The sequence below is a fragment of the Perca flavescens genome, chromosome 4, assembly GCF_004354835.1.
Source record: "Perca flavescens isolate YP-PL-M2 chromosome 4, PFLA_1.0, whole genome shotgun sequence".
Lineage (NCBI taxonomy): Eukaryota > Metazoa > Chordata > Actinopteri > Perciformes > Percidae > Perca > Perca flavescens.
The window spans coordinates 9853889-9869297 of record NC_041334.1 but is presented as its reverse complement, the minus strand read 5'-3'; the positions used below and the strand labels follow the sequence as shown (position 1 = coordinate 9869297).

The 15409-nt window shown below is 40.5% G+C and overlaps 1 long non-coding RNA gene across 2 annotated transcripts in view; it reads right to left on the bottom strand.

Annotated features, from left to right (window-relative positions):
* Positions 1 to 11934: 11934 nt before the first annotated feature.
* Positions 11935 to 15409, bottom strand: part of LOC114553622 (uncharacterized) — a 61426-nt gene continuing 57951 nt past the window's right edge. For both annotated transcript variants that reach the window (XR_003692353.1, XR_003692356.1), the window contains exon 11: positions 11935 to 12029. This is a non-coding gene — a long non-coding RNA (uncharacterized LOC114553622). The remainder of the gene's footprint in view (positions 12030 to 15409) is intronic.

Sequence of the window (15409 nt, the reverse complement as noted above, 5' to 3'; positions counted from 1 at the left end):
ATGGAAATTAGTTTTACTTTTTGGATGAATCACAGACAAAAAAGAAAACTGATTCCAACACCAAGATAACGTTGTCATGATCTGCAGCTTTGCCCTGCATTGCATCACAAGCCCAATTCTTTCGTCCACAGCACTCAACCTGAAATGAAAGAAGGGGTCGATAAATTCTCAGGCATGGTTGACTTGCCAGTTTCCTTTACTATTTCTTTAACATCTCTTATTTCTGCGTGCTTTCTCATTTGACTTCAGTCTCATCTAGGGTTTTTTTTCTTCATTTTGCTTCCACCCACTGAAGTTTCACTCACCCAGTGAGACTAAGATATATTTGGTTAGACCTACAATAATTACCACTGTTTAACTCTCCCTGTCTTATCAGTGTAATCCAGCACTTCCTCTGTTCTGCAACTTGATTCAGTAGAAACTCTGCTTCTCGTTTTTGTGTCAGGTGTAAAACACTGTAGCACTCCATTTTCTGTTGAATCTGTGAGGTTATGCAGTTTAATGAACTCAAGTCAAGTATGTAATTACTCATTGTAATAATCATTGAAAGGCCGCACTCCACTTAAATTTTCTTTGTGCAGTGCATTAATAAACAATGTAAGCGCAGTGCTTTCCTACTATAACGATGTCATAATGGTTTTTTGTTGTCTTTACGTTATTATTTGAATTGCAGAGTAAAACATTATTTTTAAAGTATTTTTTTCTGTGCATGCAAATATAATAAACTACCTATGCAGGAGCTGGTGATTGCAATCGATACAAGCTGTGGTGCAACAAACTGTATCTGGTGCTCACCATGTGTCATACAAGTATAAATAAACCATAACACACCAAAATAAACCCCACATCTCTGACCAGAGAGTGCAGAAGAGAGATTCAGCAGGCACTGATGTTCAAACTTTTCCTCCATCATGGAGGATGATGTACTGTCTGTCAGCAACTTCCTCTTACGCACACATAAACACAAAACACACAACAAAGGACATAACTGTAAGGAGCTACAATCCATAAATAGAATCAATTTAAAAATTTCCATTTGTGAAAGGATTTTGTTGATTGATTCAGTTGGGAAAACTGAGTCATCATGCTGTGTGCATCCTGCTGAAACAGTTATGGATTAAAGAAAAACTGCTGTTCAATGAAAATATGGCTTCTTACCACAGCTAATCATACACTCAACTCAAGTTAAATGCACAGAAACTGTCTATTCCAGACAGTAATGTTCTATTCCAGTGATTCCCATCCAGGTGTACACCAGGAGGTACTTCTACTGTTGCCAGAAGGTACGTGGAAAGATTGTAGAGTAAGATAAGCTAAGAGGCACAGAGACCCATACAATGAGTGCCACAAATGAAGATGCATTAGAGTAGCTCAACTAATTTGAAAAAGTAGAAATTATGATTTGATTGGAAGAATGGACACATTAAAATAAAGTCAACTGTAGCCGATGTGTTGCAGTCAGAGTGAAAACTAGTTAGCAAGCACACACATGCATTTGACTAAATGACTAGATGGTAGAAATAACTAGCTAAAAGTAATAACTAAACAGTTTGAATGATTAGCTAAGAGCAATAGAGAAACAGTTAAAATAGCTAAACGTAATAGTTAGCTTACGGTTGAAATAGTTTGCTAAGGGTTGGAATAGTTTACTAACGGTTGAAATAGTTAGGTAGGGTTAGAATAGTTAGCTAACGGTTGAAATAGGTAGGGTTAGAATAGTTAGCTAATGGTTGAAATAGATAGGGTTAGAATAGTTAGCTAACGGTTGAAATAGGTAGGGTTAGAATAGTTAGCTAATGGTTGAAATAGGTAGGGTTAGAATAGTTAGCTAATGGTTGAAATAGATAGGTAGGGTTAGAATAGTTAGCTAATGGTTGAAATAGGTAGGGTTAGAATAGTTAGCTAATGGTTGAAATAGTTAGGTAGGGTTAGAATAGTTAGCTAACGGTTGAAATAGGTAGGGTTAGAATAGTTAGCTAACGGTTGAAATAGGTAGGGTTAGAATAGTTAGCTAATGGTTGAAATAGGTAGGGTTAGAATAGTTAGCTAATGGTTGAAATAGGTAGTGTTAGAATAGTTAGCTAATGGTTGAAATAGATAGGTAGGGTTAGAATAGTTAGCTAATGGTTGAAATAGGTAGGGTTAGAATAGTTAGCTAATGGTTGAAATAGATAGGTAGGGTTAGAATAGTTAGCTAATGGTTGAAATAGATAGGGTTAGAATAGTTAGCTAACGGTTGAAATAGGTAGGTTTAGAATAGTTAGCTAATGGTTGAAATAGGTAGGGTTAGAATAGTTAGCTAATGATTGAAATAGATAGGTAGGGTTAGAATAGTTAGCTAACGGTTGAAATAGGTAGGGTTAGAATAGTTAGCTAACGGTTGAAATAGATAGGTAGGGTTAGAATAGTTAGCTAACGGTTGAAATAGTAAATGTTAAAAGTAATGGATAAATTGTTGAAACATTCACTTCACTCCAAGTAGAAGTAGCCTGGTAAGCTAGTAGTAGTAGTACCATTGCTGACCAAACCAACCTTAATACTGAAAGTTCAGTTTTATGAAGTAATTATCAATATCGACTTCTATATAAGGAATAGTGTTATATATTGTGAATGTGATGAAGAGGTACTGTACGTAAGTTCATCTGACAGTACTGTAGGGTTACCTCACACCAAAAAGGTTGGGAACCACTGATGTCATAAAACAGCCTTAATGCTGTATTTTTGCACAGCAATTAAGGATACGTTCATTTTAAATAACTGTGCTAAATGCTGTGATGTGCAGTCACAGTGCAGCAAATGTTTCAGGCAGACAAGCATCCATGCATACATAATTAGTGAGCCAGCCATTATAGATGTTTACCTGACTCTGTCTATTCTGCGTTTTCTAAATTATGTCTCTTCTGGGGGCAGAGAGCGGAGAGCAGCACTGCCTCACGCATGTAAAAACTAAGATTTCTGCTAAACCTGAATGTGGATGTGAATATCAACCACTGTGATGCTGCCTTTATGCCTGTTGTGTTGTATTTGGTAAAAGCAAAAGAAAGCATCAGAAAAGCTCCACATCCTGTCCGTCACTCACACTGAAGCAACAACTGCAGCCTATCATTCGTTAAAGGATTTAGATTTGAAAACACCTACAGTATTGTAATTATTAAAATGCTACTTTCTAGAGTGTGAAAAATAGAATTTTACAGAAGCAGTTTGGAGTTTAATGCCAGGCACACACTAACCTGATGAATACTGTAAGAAAGTGATATATTAATATTGATATAAAGAGAGTTATTGCCCTTCAGTTGTCAATATGATAATTTGTTCAGTTAAAGCTGAGGTAGGCAGGTTTTTCTTGGCATCATTGTGCAAAAATTCCACAATAACTTTGGACAATCACAAGTCATTTCAGAGAGAGGGCATTCCTATTGGCTGTTCTACAATTGCAGATGCGCATTCACATCACTTCAGAGGGTGAAAGCCTGATTCAATGGTGGAAAATCCTGCAGAAAAAGTTACATTTCCAGCCATGGCAACAACTGCCTACACCAGGGGTCAACGTTTTTTAAGCCAATAAGGACCCTTAACTGAAAGAGAGACAGAGCAGGGACCCCCTAATGAAGTTGCATATTAAACTGGGCCTACAATAACCTGTAGGACGGCCTAAAGTCTTCATACATACCTTTTTTGCATAGAATACTAAGCTAGTCAAATAGCCTAATTGTTACCATGATTTCAATAAATCATGTTTTAATGTTAAATATACATGTGGCACAGTGAATAGTTAGGATTAACTATCTGCGATGGCCTTAGTGGCTACCTTACCTATAGGCCAGAAAGCAGTAGGGATTTATATTTGCTAATATGTTGGATTCATGGTTAAGACTTTGAACTGTGACTTTGAAGTGCTTTGCAAAGAAAACAGGACGGTAATTCTCATAGAATTATTAGAACATAACGGCATCAGGATCATATTAACAATGGGGATGTTAAAAATGAATGACAATTACTCGTACAGGTTACTGTATGAAGGCGGCGTTTTCTTTTTGCCTTTTCCAAAAAAAAAAAAAAAAAAAAGTTTCATTTTTAGTTGTTTAGGTCAAACACTTTTAAATTATGCAAACTGAGTGCTGTCTGAGTGTGAGATAAGACTCATCACAATACTGCACTGAGTGCAACTTGCATAAACATAGGCTTTTACTTACATCTTTATAAATACTATTTAAGTGCGTTGTACATTTTTATTCGCCACTTGTATATACGTTTGTACATTCTTTCCTTTGAATTTTTTTTTCTTTATTTTTGAACAGTAGTTCTTGTATTTTATCCTTTTCAGTATTTCTTGTATATTCTGTATGTGTGCTTATATGTCTTATATTTTGCTGCTGTAGCACTTAAATTTCCCAATTTGGGATCAATAAAGTCTATGTAATCAAATCTAATCTGATCTAACAATCATCAGAGTCCCAGCTGTCAGAACCTTTCATTCACTACTTTCAGCTCCATACATGTCTTTCACACAAGGCATCAAAGACATAACGCATAGTTTAGCATTTTGTCCATCCATGACCTGAACATCGATCTTTTATTTAAAAATAAATGACTTAGCATGATTTAATAAGGATTTAGATGAAAGCAGCTGTTTCTTTCTGTTTGGAACAAAGCTTTGAACTGCGTTTCTAATCAGGAGAGCTGAATGCAGAGCCCGACGTTTTGGCCGAGCAAGAGTTAAAATTATTCTGCATCTGTTCCATGCACCCCTGCAATCCCCACAGATCCTGCCTGCGTTCTACTGCTTTTCCTCCCTCCCTCCCTCCCTCTCCTCTTCATCCCTCCTCCCTCCCCTCCTCGCCCCCTTCCTTCCTCCCCTCGCTTGGCCCCGAGCCCAGAGAGAGCTGGAAGTAGGAACAGCCTTTTCTTCCACCCCCCCAAAAAAAAAAGCTTAGATCATGCGTTTCTTGAGTTTTTGTTCGCCGGATGCAAAGCTGAATGAAAAACTGTTTATCCACGAAAAAAAAAAACAATGCGCCGATTTCCTTTTGTATTTCCGTCTTCTCTCGTAGCCACCTCCCCATGACCTCCACCTAAACACAGGAGGAAACAAACTAGGATTCGAGGCAGTTTCTGCATCTTCGTGCGATGTAGGGCTCGTGAACTCATTGGCCTCCCATCCCACATGGCTGCTGAGTGTCACGCTTGGAAAACATCATCGTCTTGTATTTCTCTGTTCCGCTCCGCTGCAAGTAAACAATCTCAGTACTCCCATCAGGCGTAGTAAGTAACCGATGGAGCCGGCGAGAGTCGCAAATGATTATGAAGCTGTTTGTTATAAGATAATGAATTGGACACGATACAAAAGGGAGTAATGAAAGACTTAAAGAAGTAAGTTAGTCAATGATGAACAGATCAAACATATCAAATGAAGATCTAACGTAATCTATAACCACAGAAATCATAAAGATACTTCAGTTGTTGTGAAAAGTAATGGAAAAATAAGCCTAAATTGCTTATTATTTACCAGTTTCTTCCCTTTTACCTTTTCATTTTCTATTGTGGAAAAATATGGCTACACCATGAATGTAACAAAAACTCTCACCAGCTATCTTCACCTTTCAGTATCAGATCACACAAACACTATGGGTGGTATCTGAGCTTTCGTTACACAATGTAGCGGATAGTAAGTAAGTAAAATAAGCAAAGTCATAGTCCTTATCGACAGCGTTTCATTTACGGGATTTAAGTTTTGTCACTTCTGCCATAGCACTGCTGAACAAACTATCTCGCTGATTTTGTATAGATCCGGTGTCGTCGTTGTAAATCTGGTTGTTTCTATGTGTCTATATACCTGTCCCCTTTATATTAGCTGTTGATGTATTTGTGTATATTGCCATGTGCATGAAACAGACTGTGAAGACAAATCCCCCTAATGGGACAACAAATATCTATCTATCAATCTATCTATCTACCCGTACTCTCCGTTCTTACTCCTCCATGCTCCTCATCACTTCTCCTACACAGCTGTCTTCCATGGGGTCCCCGAGCCTTCATCCGTGCAGCCCCCCCCCCCCCGCCTCTGGAACTCACTCCCACAAGCCATCCGTGACACTGACTTTCTCCCAACATTTAAATCCTGTCTAGACGTCTAAGTGTTGCCCAACGTTGCTTAACGTGAAAAATACAACTATTTTCAGTTCTCAAAGCATAAGAGATGTTATGCACTTTTGTTTCATTAGAGGATAAAATATGAGGGCCGTAAGGATTTAACTCAACGCATCTCAACTTTATTTATGTCTCACGTGCAGCTTTTGCAGCCAGAGTCTGGACTTCAGTTTCCCTGTGTATACGTGTACTGTTGGTAGAGCACGCTGCTAACATGCTAATACTGCATAAGGAGCTCTCATGTTCACATGCTAAAATTCTATGCACTCACGGTACAGCGCATGTATTTTTAGTTATAGCTGCTTGAGCTCCAAGTATGTGTCCAAATACGTGTCTTAATTTATTTTCAGTCTCAAACCTTAGACCAGTGTTTCTCAAATGGGGGTCCGTGTACCCCTAGGGGTACTTTGGAGTATTGTAGGGGGTACGTGAGATTCCTTTTTGAAATGTTAATCAAAATACTTCTACTCAAATATATCAGTCTTGCACAATTCATAATATTAATTTAGTTATGGATTCTAAACATTTGAAGTAACATTTAAGTGTGTTTCAGTTACAAGCCTGTTAAGTAAACTAGACACTAATGGTGCAGAGCTGTAATGCACCTCTTTATAGAGCCTATTTTTCTACCAAAAATGCTTTGCATTTGTCAGGGGGTACTTGGCTAAAAAATATTTCAAAGGGGGGTACATTATTGAAAAAAGTTTGAGAACCACTGCCTTAGACTGTATGCACAGTTAGCTTAAGGCAAAATGTATGTATTTGTTATTTTCTGCTTGACATGCTCAATTTAACAGGGATTCGGGTGAGGTCTGCTCACTGATTATGATTAAATTGATCATGATACATATTACATTTTGCGGGCGTGTTTTTCACTGAATTATTAGCGTGCATGTAGAAATACTCAATCAGAGCGTTTACATGCACAGCAGTAACCGAGGTATTATGTGAATAACCGGGTTATGCCAGTTCTCCCCAAATATTAGCCGGGAATTCAGTTCAATTTAATTCATAGTGTTAATTCATATCAGGAGTTATCTCAGGATAATTTACAGATAGAGGAGGTCTAGACAACACTCTATAATTTACAGAGACCCCACAATTCCCCTTAAGAGCAAGCATTTGGTATGGCGGCCACCAGGAAAAACTTCCTTTAAACAGACAGAAACCTAGGACAGACCCTGGCTCTACCGGTTGGGGGCGGGGGGAGAGAAAGCTAGAGAGAGAGAGAGAGAGAGAGAGATACAGAAATATAATTCATAATAAAGAAGAATCATATGATGGGCGTAACTCTACCTCCGGCACAGTAGGTGGTGATCTGGACGGAATGATGCTTTTTCTTCTGGTTGACCTTCGTCCAAAAAAAATCAATTGACACAAGACACATATGTCTCCCTGTGCGTCTCGAAATGTGTCTTCTTGATAGTACGTTCCATGGTGAAACTCTCAGTGGGATTAAAACTTTAAAGATTGTGTTGTTGCGGTTGTTTTTGGGGCTGCTCTCTTCTATTTCCAGGTCAAAAAACCACGGCAGCGTTGGGCCCCTATCGGGTGGAGATTTTCAACACTTTATCTCAAGTCACTGGGGAAGAAGTAGTACCTAACCCACTCAGTGTTGTATTTGGTGTCTCGGCCTCACCTTCTCTACCCCCCCTCTATGAAAGACATTCTAGTCTTTACCACCCCTTTAGGGAGAAGACTAATTTTGCTTAAATTGAAGTCTCCCTCTCCTCTCTTCTTTTCGCACTGGATCAGAGATGTTATCCATTCCCTAAAACTGGAGAAAAAAAAAAAAAAATCATTGTTGGCTCCTCCAACAAATTCTGGAGAATACTCTTCGCTGCCATCCCGGACTGACCTTTCACCAAGTGCTTTTTTGTCCTGAGTTTATGTTTGACTAATTAACGAGTAACAGCGGCTCCAAAGACTCTCCTTACTGACTGGTGTTGTAGTGTCCTTTTTTTGTTGTTATCCCTTACTTATTTTATTTTTCTTATTTTATTGTTCTCTTTTCTCTCTCTTTTCAATTCACAGTAGGTATGTGTATTTAATAATTCCCTTTTTTCGTACTATCCTTTTTTTTTTATATATATTCATGGGTGCTCTTTCAGAATTGACTCGCGCTTCTTACCTGCTTTCAGTTTCTTAATTTATGACGCCTCTTATGTGTCATGTTCGCTTGGTCTTTGTTTCATCTAAAAGGGAATTGGTTTTGTGTGCATCATTCTAAATGTCATTTGTAATGCCAATCGTCCCTGTCCCTGTGAAACTTAATTAAAAAAAGTTAAAAAAAATAAATAAAACAAACCACTGCAGCGGGGAGGGGCGGTTAGAACCTACAGAGCATGTGCAGGCCAGGCATGTATATACCGAATTTACCCTGGTTAGGATGTACACATGCAGGAATACCCTGGTTACTAAAGGACTAATCTAGGTCTGTTAACCGGGGTATGAGAACTGAAAAATGATTGTAGTCGGGGTAAGGTGTTCACATGGCGTTTGATAAACCCGGGGTATTGCCTTAACCTGAATGTGATCGGGGTTTTAAACTGCATGTAAACGCACCGAATGTCGGTGTGTGGAATGTGCTTCAGCCCAGCTGACAGCCAGAGACCCCCTGAGGCTGAATATTTGGAGCACACACATCTAATTTTACCATGAGGTTTCTGGGTATGTCACTGTGTCCCCTATGTGTCGGGTCAGATAAGCATGTAAAATAATGTACACTAGAAGGAACTTGGGTATTTTCTTCATATGCAGATAGAGAGCACACAAATGTGATTTTTACAAAGAGGGTTCCCACCCCCCCCCCCCCTCCCTCAAAGACATGGGAGGTTACCGACAGCTCTGCCAGGATGTTGCGCTCGTCGCTCATGTGTGAAGCCACACAGACAGACGCAGCTTGGCTGCTGCTGTTCCCCTTTGGCAGCCATGTTGGCTCCACAGTCTGGTCCATGGCTGTTGCCGTGGCAACTGATGCTGATCTTCTGAGGGTTGGGCACGTCGCCCTGGCACCGCTGTGGAGGACACTGTAACATGTTTGCAACAGGAGCAGCGAAACGAGATCAAGGGACGACTGCTTTCTCCGTGAAACCCCGAGCACTCGGTACGAGCTTCTGAAAGCACCAAAAAAAAAAACGCTTTTAAAAACCGTTTACTGATTGATGTCCAATAAAATAACATGAACATGCACCACACAGGATGAGATGAACAATGTATTTTCTTATTGTTGCTCTGCACACACCGCAGTGCAATGTGCGATTAGGACATTTCCGTCAGTTCACAGTAACATAAAAAAAATCTGGCTTTTGTCCTAAACTATTTTTTGAGAAGCTTTTCTGTCTACATTTTCTTACACAAACGATGACAGAATAAAAAGTCAAGCTGTGCATGTGACGTTCAAACGGAGCTCCTTTGGGTGTAAAAAGGGAAAAATGTTGGTCACAGTAGCAGCAGCATATTAACAGCAGAGGGCATCATGCTACAATAGTACAGGCCTTCTCTCTGCTCAGTTCTTCTCGCTTTGGTCAAAAAGTCTCCAGTTAATACACAGAAAAGAAGAGCAGAAGAAGATTCACTTCACAACTCCAAAAAATATAATTTCTCACCCGTTCCCACTTTTCCTCCTCGTTGTTGTGAGAGGTAGAGAAATAAAGTTTAGAGAGGAAGGGAAAACCAAAACCCAAATATTATGTATTATTAATGTTCCAGCTTTTAAGTCTTTAGTTGCAAAAGACGACATATCACATATGTGGGCTTATTGATCCGTTTTTACTGCAGGTGATTTAGATAATTGACTCTGTATTATTGGTTTATTGTATTTATGGTTAAGCATCAAAACAACTGCATTTTACAGATTTGATTGAAGAAGCACCTAAACCTTGTTTCAACACTTAATCCAAGTCTGAACAAGTGAGGACACACAAACTCAACCTCAAACTGGGCCTCAGAGGATACACACACACACACACACACACACACACACACACAAACATGCAGAGTCAGCTGTTACAGTGAGCGTGTGATGAGGGAGTGGAGGAGCAGAGGCCTCCAGATACACAGGATGCACTTGTCTCTTTCTCCTTATCTCTGCCTGCCATGTGTTTGGGTGTGTGTGTGTGTGTGTGTGTGTGTGTGTGTGTGTGTGTGTGTGTGTGTCTGTCTGTGTGTGTGTGTGCTTATGAAATGAATGTGCCAGCTGAAGTAAATATCGGTGTATATTTCTGTGTTCATAGGCAACTGATTGTGTGTGGGTGTGTGCGGTATGTGCATTTGTAAATATGTGTGTGTAAGAGATCTCTAAACTATGACAGATATATTTGTGTATTTTAAACCTTGCGTGGGTGTGTTTGTAGGTATGTGTGTGTGTGTGTGTGTGTGTGTGTTACAGCAGATCCTTCATATGTACCAAACACAGGCAGCTGAGAAACATATATAATATATCCATTTGTTAACATGTCATAAATGGAGCCGATTAACCACAAATGATGGATACTGGATGGATATATTAATACACTATTCACTGATTTACATTTTTAGATTTTACTTTAGATTTTCTTCCATTTGGTTGGCTTATTTTAATTTGGTATTAAAATAACGGACTGTAAAAATAATGGACAAAGCTTCTGTGTCTGAAAAATGAAGCCAATGCGGAAGTTCTATAAATCTGCATTTGGCATTTTATCTAACTTCCAGCAGGGGGAGAAAATAAGCCTACTTCTGCCTTGATTTATTACCTCAGTAAACATTTTTATAACGAGTTCAAGTCTTCTTCAATACAGCATGATGTTCATTTAGTAAATTATGGTCCTATTTATTTCAAAATAGACGATAAAGCAGGGCATGCTTTAGGGGCGTGGCTACACACCGACCTGTCAATCAGGACAGAGGCTTAGCAATGCTAACCATGCTAACAATGTGGACATTAAAGGGGCGCTATGCAGTTTGGGCCATTTCTTCGCTGTTTTCTTTCAGGTTTCTCTATAGAGCTCCCCCTACAGCTTCAGAATAGATATTTGGCAGCTCCTATGTTTACTTGTGTCCGACTCCTCGCTCGGTCAGTCTGCCGTTTCCTCTTTCTCTGTTCCTCTGACAATGCTTTCCGAGCATTCTGCTTCTTTTTTTCCAGTTCAGCCATGACGATGTGAAAAACTCCATCGCTACCTTGTTCTTATAGCTAGCCGGTTCCTGTATGTGTGCAGTGCCGTGAAGCAATTTGTTACATCACAAGACCTGATATCACGCGATACTTCCTGATGCTTAGGCCGCTGAAAGTTGCACTGGTGATTTTTTCCGCTCACGGGCGCTAGGGGGGAGCGAGACGACGGCTATTCAACCCATATACAGTAGCATATAGCCATTTTAATGACTCCAAAGCTGTTCAGTTAAGGTAAATTAAGCTAAAACAACTGCATAGTTCCCCTTTAAAATACACCTGAACTTGTTTTTGGCTGTTGTCCATGTTTACGTCTCAAACGTTTACCCTTGAACATTTTGGTCGCCTAAAAATGTCCTCGGGGTTCACGGTTCTGCCGCTCAAACAAGCTAACTAGCTAACGCTAACATTAGCTGATTTGCAGATTTTCTGTTCTGCCGTACATGCAGATGAACGAACCCGACTCCGCCAGATGGATTGCTTCGCATTTGCTCAGCATATGGGAACTTTCCGTTGGAGAACTTTTGGAAAGGGGCGAAAATACTGGTTAGCTGATTGGATAAACCATCTGTCTGTCACCACCGGGCCAAATCAACCAATCAGATCAAACTCTTGCCGAAATCAGTCGGGAGAAGAGCAAAAACATCTTTTTCCTCTGAGAAAAGCCTCCAGTGGCCTGCAGCTCTTGCAAATCTCTGCAACCAGGTTCCTGAATATTGTGGAAAGCCTGAAATCAGAAGAGCAGAGGGTGTAAGGAGCAGATTGATGTCCATGGTTCCGGAATGAGATGAGATGTTCAACAATATCATATATGTAATATTGTATGTAATATGTAATATTCAACTGCCAACAGACTACTTTGTTTAGGTGTACACATACATATACTTAGATATATATTCTTAGAGACAGATATTCAAATAAAAACATGAATTCCTGAAAACTCCTCCAATCAATTCCTGGCTCCACACCACAAGCTAATCACTTCATCCTTATTTCTAGAACTTCTGCACCCAATTTCATTGAAGTTTGTTAAGATTTTGAGATATCCTGCTAATTACCAAAACACAGAACAAACCAAACAAAAGGCCATGGAACACAAACCCTCCTATCATTAAACAAAGACTAAATCTGTCCCACATGAACTTTAAACGGGTGTCAATGTCCCCACATCACAGTTTCTCTCAGGCTGATTGGGAGAATTTCACAAACATGACAACTTTGAGATTAACTCGGAGTTCAATGACTTCAGTCAGTGTACACAGTCTTATGAGTTTGTTTTCACACGGCAGCATGAGAACGCTTCTGGACTGAGCTGCTTTCAACAACTCTGCTTTATGCTCACGAGCTGTGCATTTCTGTCCGATGGCTGTGTGGATCTCTGATGTGGGGGTGATGATGACAAATAAAACACTCACAACAAAAAAAACCACAGAATGTATCAGAGCTCCATCATTTGAAAACCCAAACATTTATAGCAGCATATAACATTATGGCAAGGCGAGCCTGTTTGCTACTTTGTTGTTTTCTAGTATAATCTTTAAACTAGATCTACAGTAAAATGTAGCATCTTCTTAGCGGTATTGTCGCACTGCCAGACTTTCCTCCACAGCGCTGCCGAGGAGGGTCTGGCTAGTCCACACAGCATTCTGGGATGGGAGAAAAACGTGTTCTGGTTTATTGGCATTTCTTTAAACCAATCACAATCGTCTTGGGCGGACAGAGCCACGGTCCCGCTGCAAAATAGCCTCGGGAAGGAACATTTTGGTAGAATGTGTACATTCAAAAGTTGTTGTAGGAGCCACATACTGTACGTTGTTTATGCTCTCATTTATATTATTTATTGATTATTATATTGTGCACTTTACATTTGGTAACTGCAGTACTAGTTGTATTTTACGTGTGGAGGAATAAATCATTGCAATACAATCTTGAGCGCGTCACAGTGTGTTTATGCATCTCTTAGTGATTAGTCCCTCGCGGCAGCACTTTGTTGGACTGCTTACAGCCGCAACACTTGTTTCAGTCGCAACAGAAAACTCAGATTGGACAGATAGTCTAGCTAGCTGTCTGGATTTACCCTGCAGCAGGGCTGGACCGGCCATCTGGCATACCGGGCATTTTCCCAGTGGGCCGACGCACTTTTGGGCCGAATCGCCGATATAAATAGGCCTTTTTTTATTTTTTGGCCGGGCCGGCCCATAAAGAACTCAGAGCAGCCCGTTTGTTGATTTTCTTTATTGGCACTGGCCTGACCAAATCAAATCCAGGAACCCCCTTCCCCACTCCGGGCCGCAAATTTACGAATCCCACTATGGCCACGCCTCCCGGCCCTGAGACACGAGCTGTAATAGTTAAGCTGGAAGTTTAGCATCCACGTTAAAATGGACAAACGACCACCAACGCGCAAGGTAGGTGCAGAGAAATTACAGGAGAAAAAGATTAAGAAACTACAGGCGGATTCCTCAAAATGTGCCAAAATTTCGGACATGTTTGGGGCTGTAGTAGCTGCTTCAACATCAGCACTACCTGAAGCCGAGGGGGAGGAGAGGTGGCTGGCTATACAGAGAAGCAGAAACAGCATCATGACAGGGAAGAAGCCGAGGAGGAGGAGAGTGACCAAGACAGGGCCACGGGAGCGAGTGAGGAAAAGATGGAAGAGAGAGTAGATGACGATGTGGTAACAGGGACTCTCAGGAAGCAGACTGATCTCATGAAGTGGCGTATGTATGACACGCCAATTCGTATGCCATTTTGGCGTGTTATCGAGACGCATAATCGCTTTTTAGCGCGTTTATCAGCGCAAATCGGCCGCCATTGACCTACATCGCGAATGAATTTCCGCCGTAGCGAGTAGTATAAAGGGACGTGGGACCGCGTAAGGAGGTTGGTTGGACTTTCACCGGGGAGAGCCGGGCTGGGAGGCTGTGTGTGTGTGTGTGTGTGTGTGTGCGTGCGCGTTATGTGCGCCTCCCATCATAACGACAACAACAAGCAGTTTGGCTGTAACATTACAGTTAGTGGCTGTCAGGTAACCTAACTGCTTAAGCTTACATTGAAAATGCTAGCGGTTAGCCTGTTGGGTAGCTGAAAAGTCCGTGTGATCTACAAAATCAGTGTTGATACAGGCATCAGTGTTCCTTGAATGGCTTAATTAAATGTTATTCAGAAGCATTACAAAGCAAAAGTGCTCTTTTCCATGGCATATACTACTTTATTGTAGCTTTTGGGAAGGGTTATGGTTATTGTATTTAGCAGAAACTTTTGTCCAAAGGGACAAACTATTAATTAGTTTGGGCCGCCTGGGCCAAAAATGCCAGGGCCAAGTTTTTGTCCCAGTCCAGCCCTGCCCTGCAGTGATCTGAGGAGCAGTTAGCCATAGTCCTCATAAATCCACTGTTAGAATGCCAACACAAAGAAAGAGGAAGGTAACGGTCCTCCGGCCGAAATGAGGGACATCTGGCGGAATTTTCGGCAGCACCTGAACAACCCCGGAAATGAAACGTGGATATAGGCTATCTTAGCGGTAACTGACAGCTTACATAGGATCATATTTGTAGAAAAGGCTTCTGACCAACCAAATTATTAATGTTTTTTTGGTGCTATTAAAGCAACAAGTCAACTCCAAACCATACATTAATACTGTATAGGTCGATTATTCCCATAGGAGCATTTCATAAATGAACGCCCCTGGTGGTGGCAGTTTGGTTATGTTTAGGCATAAAAACAACTTAGTTAAGTTTAGAAAAAGATCATGGTTTGGGTTAAAATCCTCTGTTATGTTACTTAACTTCTGGTTACACACACAACCTTACCTCACCTTACTTCTTGCTTTGCTCCCGTCATAATACTACGGCCGCTAGAGGGCGCCGCCAGTATAAACGTAAATATAGGTCGTAACTGCTGCTTGAACAAACGACTTATGGGAGCGTTTTTAGAGTCAGTTCATCCAATTTTAAAGATGTCTTCTTTGGAATTCTTCTAAACTGAGAGAGATATCTAAACATCCGGTCAAATAAAAACTATCTATGTTGCGATACTTGTATTTTGTAATTAGGTTTGTTTACATATGTCAAGTGCAAAAAGACAGGAGAAAAAGAGGAAAAGGAC